Source organism: Heterodontus francisci, chromosome 50 (genome assembly GCF_036365525.1).
Source record: "Heterodontus francisci isolate sHetFra1 chromosome 50, sHetFra1.hap1, whole genome shotgun sequence".
NCBI classification, from domain to species: Eukaryota; Metazoa; Chordata; class Chondrichthyes; order Heterodontiformes; family Heterodontidae; genus Heterodontus; species Heterodontus francisci.
Window position 1 is genome coordinate 4,373,615 of NC_090420.1, and position 6,036 is coordinate 4,379,650.

The 6,036-nt window shown below is 49.9% G+C and overlaps 1 non-coding gene across 1 annotated transcript; it reads left to right on the forward strand.

Moving 5' to 3' along the window:
- Positions 1–5,517: 5,517 nt before the first annotated feature.
- Positions 5,518–5,600, forward strand: trnal-caa (transfer RNA leucine (anticodon CAA)). Its single transcript has one exon. It is a non-coding gene; the product is annotated as a tRNA-Leu (tRNA).
- Positions 5,601–6,036: the final 436 nt, after the last annotated feature.

Genomic DNA, 6,036 nt, shown 5'->3' on the forward strand with positions numbered 1-6,036 from the left:
TGGAGTGTGATGCCTCCTCTGATGATGAGGATGTGGAGGAGGATGCTGGTCAGGCAGTGCCAGATGAAGGACCTCAGGCACAGCAGGAAAGGGGCCATTAGATACACACAAGGGAGACACGAGACACCCTTATACATTCACGTTTCCTTTGAGCCTTACCACCTTCTGCAACGACAGCAATAAAGCCTGAGCTTTAAGCAGCCCTGTTGTCACCTCCTTCCTTCTACACTACAGCTTCCAGGTACACATCGCACAGTGGCCAGGCCGAAGCTTTGTGAGCTCGGGGCTTGGTCCCTCACTTCCAGCCCCTTGGGAGGAAGGGTTGAAATGAAGTCCCAAAGGGCATCAACAATAGGAAGGAGACATAGTGAGAGAGCATCATTTCTTTGGCAGCGCAGTGGTTAACACCGCAATCTCACAGCTCCAGCGACACGGGTTCAATTCTGGGCACTGCCTGTGTGGAGTTTGCAAGTTCTCCCTGTGTCTGCGTGGGTTTTCTCCGGGTGCTTCGGTTTCCTCCCACATGCCAAAGACTTGCAGGTTGAGAGGTTAATTGGCCATTATAAATTGCTCCTAGTATAGGTAGGTGGTAGGGAAATATAGCTACAGCTGGGGATGTGGTAGGAAAATGGGATTAGTGCAGGACTAGTATAAATGGGTGGATGATGTTCGGCACAGACTTGGTGGGATGAAGGGCCTGTTTCAGTGCTGTATCACTAAACTAACTTTATTCCGTGTGACACCAAACACAACTCTATCCATCTGGAATTTACATTCACCCGTGAACCCCGAAGTGAATCTAGGTGCTCTTCTTCAATCTTTTCTGGGTGCTCCTACGTGGTGCTCGCCCTGTCCTGTCAGCTGAGGTGGAGACAGGCTGCTGACCTTGCTGCCCCATGGCTTGGGATGACATTGGTGGCCGTCCTCTGACAGCCTGAGCCCTGGAGGGCCTCCTACACAGGTACCGGTATCCCCTCTGTCAATGAGGATGATGGAGGCACTGGTGTCACTGGCAGAGGGGCTTTGGGGCTACTGTCCACACCAGGAGCACCCTGAGAGGAGACCCCAACTGTTGCAGCCAGCTGCTCCTCCCCGGTTATAAGACTCACTTGTACCTCGCTGCTGACCTGAGAGGGACGTGGACCTGGTGAAGAGTTCAGGTGCCTCGTTCCCCTCTCGCCTTGTCACCGCTGGATGGAGCTCATGGACAAAGCGATGGAGTGCAGGTCTGCGCACATCTCCGGCTGCCACTGATTGGTCTGCTGGATCTGGATCTCCATCAGAGTCATCAATCTCTCAATGGAGGAAGCCAGATGCACCCCCATCAGAGACAGTACAGCACCCAAGGCTTGGATGGACTCCTCCATCATCCTTGCTTGGGTACACATAGTTTCTGGCAGCTCTGCCAGATGTGGCCTGACTTCTTGCTGCAGCTGCAGCATTTCCCGTGTTGCTGAAGACACCAGAGGCACGTCATCAACCTAGGGCTCAGCATGGGCCTGGCCTCCCACAGTCCTCCTACTGTCAGTGGCCTCGGCTGTCACAGCCTTCATCAGCTGCCTGGGCCTGTCTGTGATGTGCTCACCAGCTGGTGAGCCCGAATCTAACAGCGAGTGGATACCCACCGAGTGAGAGTTTCTGTGCTGTTGGAGGATGCGGGGGAATGATGTGACGGTGGACCCTCTGAGGAGTCCTCCAGCTCCTCAGAGGTGTCTGTCTGTCCCCCAATCTCTCTAGCTCTTCGCTCTTGTGTTTCATCCAGACTTGCATGAGAAAACAGGGACATTGAAGTGTTAGGGTCTGCCCATCATGACATTCCAACCACCCCTACTGTGCAGCTCCATTGATGCAGTGGTGAACAGATGTGCAGTGTGGCTCCTTTGCAGCAGATGCTCCCTTGTGCCCCAGGAGATGTTCACTCACTCTCTTGGGTAGGTGCCCCTGTCTCTCCATCAGCTATGGAGCAGCTGCTTTGCTGCCAGCCAGTTCCATGGCCTCCTCCTCCATCGGGATGAGGACATGGAGATAAGTCATCCACCGCCAGTCTTGACACGCTCTTTCCAATTGTGGGCTGTCTTCTCCTGCAGACACAATGATGAACAAAGTTAGTCTCCCAGCGGGGACAAGCCCAACATCTCTGATGGTGACAGTCCAGCAGACCATGATGTGGACACACATATGCCTCCTGCATGTGGCCCCCTCTCGAGGGATTGTGTGAGGTTCTACAATGACTGACGTGCACCTCTCACCGAGATGCAGCCAAGCCTCAGGCAGCATGTCCTGCTGCCCTCCCCCAATACACATGACTGGGTTGTCACTCCCTTTCTACCAAACACTCCCTCTCACTCTGCCACATGCAATGTCCAAAGGGTCCAAAGTGTTTGGAGTTTTCACCTGAGCAGCCCGATCCGGTCATTGACCCACTTCCTGCACTGGATCCATGTCCTGGGGGTGACCCCAGGGCTACTGACCTCCCCCGCTATCTTCAGCCAGCGTTGCTTGGTCAGGCGGGCAGGATTCCTCCTCCCATCCCTGGGGAAGAGGACCTTCTACCTTTCCCTTGCAGCCTGGAGGAGAACCTGCAGGGAGGCATCGCTACACCATGGGGCCACCCGGTGTCTTCCTTCAGCCATGGCTGCTGCAGGCTCGCATTCAGCTCCTTAACTATCAGGCAGTCGAGACAGCAGAACATGACCTGTGCTGCAGAGGCAGCAGAACAGGTCCTGGAGCAGAATATAGAGCAGGAAGAGCCTGTGCTCAGTGAACTGATCGCACCTTATTTGGTCCTAAGACCCACACAGAGCAGAACGGGCCTAGGCCTAATCACCGGCCTGAGTTCAATTAGCTGATCTTATCCAAAAGATTTTGATCAAGTTCCACTCAAGAGGCTTCTCTGCAAGGTGAAAGTGCCTGGTATCAGTGGTAATATATTGATCTGAATTGGGAACTAACTGGCAGGACGTAGGCAGAAAGTCGTTACAGATGGATCTGGATCTGTTTGGAAACTGGTCAGCAGTGGTGTCCCACAGGGATCGGTGTTGGGACTGTCGCTCTTTACTATTTGATCAATGATCAGGATGCAGGTGTCAGGAACACGATCTGTAAATTTACAGATGATTCAAAGATCTGTGCGAGTGTTCAGACTGTAGACGATGCTCGACTGTTTCAGGCTGATCTTAATGTGTTGGGAGATTGGGTTCATGAATGGTAAATGATGTTTAATTTGGGTAAGTGCAGTGTTATTCATGTGGACAGGGCGAATGCTCAACATTCATACACCCTTCAGGGAAAAACATGAAAGTAGGTGGAAAAAGAAAATAATTTTGAGCCGAGATCTGGATGTTCCAGTGCACAGATCTCTAAAGGTACAGCAGCAATGCTGTGAAGTGATAGCTGGAGCAATAAGGGTATTGGGCTGCATTCAGATGACAATTGAGTACAAGATGAGGCATATTCTTTCATGGGATGTGAGCGCCGCTGGCAAGTCCAGAATTTGTTATCCATCCCTAATTGTCCTTGACAAGGTGGCGGTGAGCTGCCTACTTGAATTACTGCACTCCATGTGGTGTAGGTACACCCACAGTGCTGGTAGGAAGGGAGATCCAGGATTTTGACCCAACATCAGTGAATGAACAGCGATATATCTGCAGATCAGATGGTGTGTACTTGGAGAGGAACTTTCAGATGGTGGTGGTTCCATGCATCTGCTGCCCTTGTCCTTCAAGGTGGTGGAGGTCTTCGGTTTGGAAGTTGCCGTCAAAGGAGCCTTCGCGAGTTGCTGCAGTGCATCTGGTAGATGGTACACACTGCTGCCACTGTGCGTCAGTGGTGAAGGGAGTGAATGTTTAATGTGGTGAATGGGGTGACAATCCAGTGGGCTACTTTGTCCTGAATATTGTTGAGTTTCTAGAGTGTTGTTGGAGCTGTACTCATCCTGGCTTGTGCCTTGTAGGTGGTGGACAAGTTTTAGAGAGTCAAGAATCACAGAATCGTTTCTGCAAAGAATCATAAAACATAGAACATAGAAAGTTTACAGCACAGGAAGGTCAAAAATGAGCCACCCAGCCGAATCCCATTTTCCAGCATTTGGTCCGTAACCCTGCAGGTTCAGGCACTTGAGGTGCATCTCCAGACTCCTTTTAAATGAGTTGAGGGTTTCTGCCTCAACTCCCCTCACAGGCAGTGAGTTCCAGACCCTTCACACCCTCTGGGTGAAAAAAACATTTCCTCATCTTCCCTCTAATCTTTCGACAAATCACTTTAAATCTATGCCCCCTCATCACTGACCTCTCCGTTATGGTAAATAGACCCTTCCCATCCATTCTATCCAGGCCCCTCACAATTTTGTACGTTTCAATCAAATCTCCCATCAGCCTCCTCTGTTCCAAGGAGAACAACCCCAGTCTATCCAATCTTTCCTCATAGCTGCATTTTTCCAGTCCTAGCAACATCCTCGTAAATCTCCTCTGTAACCTCTCTCGTGCAATTTCATCATTTCTGTAATGAGGTGACCAGAACTGCACACAGAACTCAAGTTGTGGCCTAACTAATGATTGATACAGTACCAGCATAACCTCCCTTTTCTTATATTCTATACATCGGCTAATAAAGGAAAGGATTCCATAAGCCTTCTCAACCAACTTATCAACCTGTCTTGCTACTTTCAGGGATTTGTGGACATTCACTTCAAGGTCTCTCACTTCCTCGACACCTATCAGCATTCACCCATTAATTGTGTATTCCTTTGCCGTGTTTGACCTCACCAAATGCATCACCTCACACTTCTCCAAGTTGAATTTAATTTGCCACTTTTCTGCCCACCTGACCAGTCCATTTCTCCAGCTCTCCTAAATGAGCATTTCACCTAGTGCCTTGAGCTGAGTTACTCATTGCAGAATTCCCACTATCTGTTTTACCCTTGTAGCCACAGTATTTATATGAATGGTCCAGTTAAGCTTCTGTCAATGGTAACCCCCAGGATGTTGATGGTGGGGGGATTCAGCGATGGTAATGCTGTTGAACGTCAAAGGGAAATGGTTACATTCTCTCTTGTTGGAGATGGTCATTGCCTGGTACTTATGTGGTGTGACTGTTACTTGCCACTTAGCAGCCCAAGCCTGAACGTTGTCCAGGTCTTGCTGCTTCTGGACACGGACTCCTTCAGTATCTGAGATGTCCCCCATTTGTCCTTTTATGAAACCTTGGTCAGGACTCACTTGGAATATTGTATCCAGTCTTGGTCTCCTCACATGATGGGTGATATTGAGGCCTTGGAAAGGGTACAGAGGAGAGACATTAAACTAATTCCCAGCATAAGACATCTTCGTTATCAAGTTAGACTAAAAGAGTTGGGACCCTGCACCTTAGAGAAACCTAGACTGAGGGGTGATCTGATTGAGGTTGATAAGATGATGAAGGGTCCAATTTAGCATGGGAGAGGCTTCACAATTGGATTTTGGAAAAGGCTAGATGGCACCCGGATCACATTAAATTTCATTTTCATTATTTGGCTAATGTACCAGGGTGGCCGAGTGGTTAAGGCGTTGGTTTCAAGATCCAATAGACGAATGTCTGCGTGGGGTCGATCCCCACTCCTGGTGTTTATGCTTAACAAATGCTACTTTTTGTTCCCCTTTTATTTGCTTTGCACTATCATCTCTTCTGTCATTTAATCACTCCTGCCTGACAACCGATTGCAGCTTTCTATTATTGGATCTTCCCCGGCACCGTTCCTTGGCTCTGCACGTGTTTATAAACTGATAAACCCGCAACTTAATCTTCTCTGTCCCCTCACAAGGACCTTCTCATTCTCCCTGAATTGTGGTTCCTCGCTGGATCCGCTGCCTCTCCGACCCCCGTCCAGGCAGCTGAAGGCCGCGAGCCTGGGTCTCACTTTATTCACTCCCCGGTAGTTGATTCCTTGCAGGTCTGCCACCGCTCCAGACACCCTCCAGGAAGTGCTTGCCATAATCTTCCAATCATCCCCAGGTAAGGGGATTGGAGAGTGGCAAATAACACCCAGATTCAAGAAAGGGT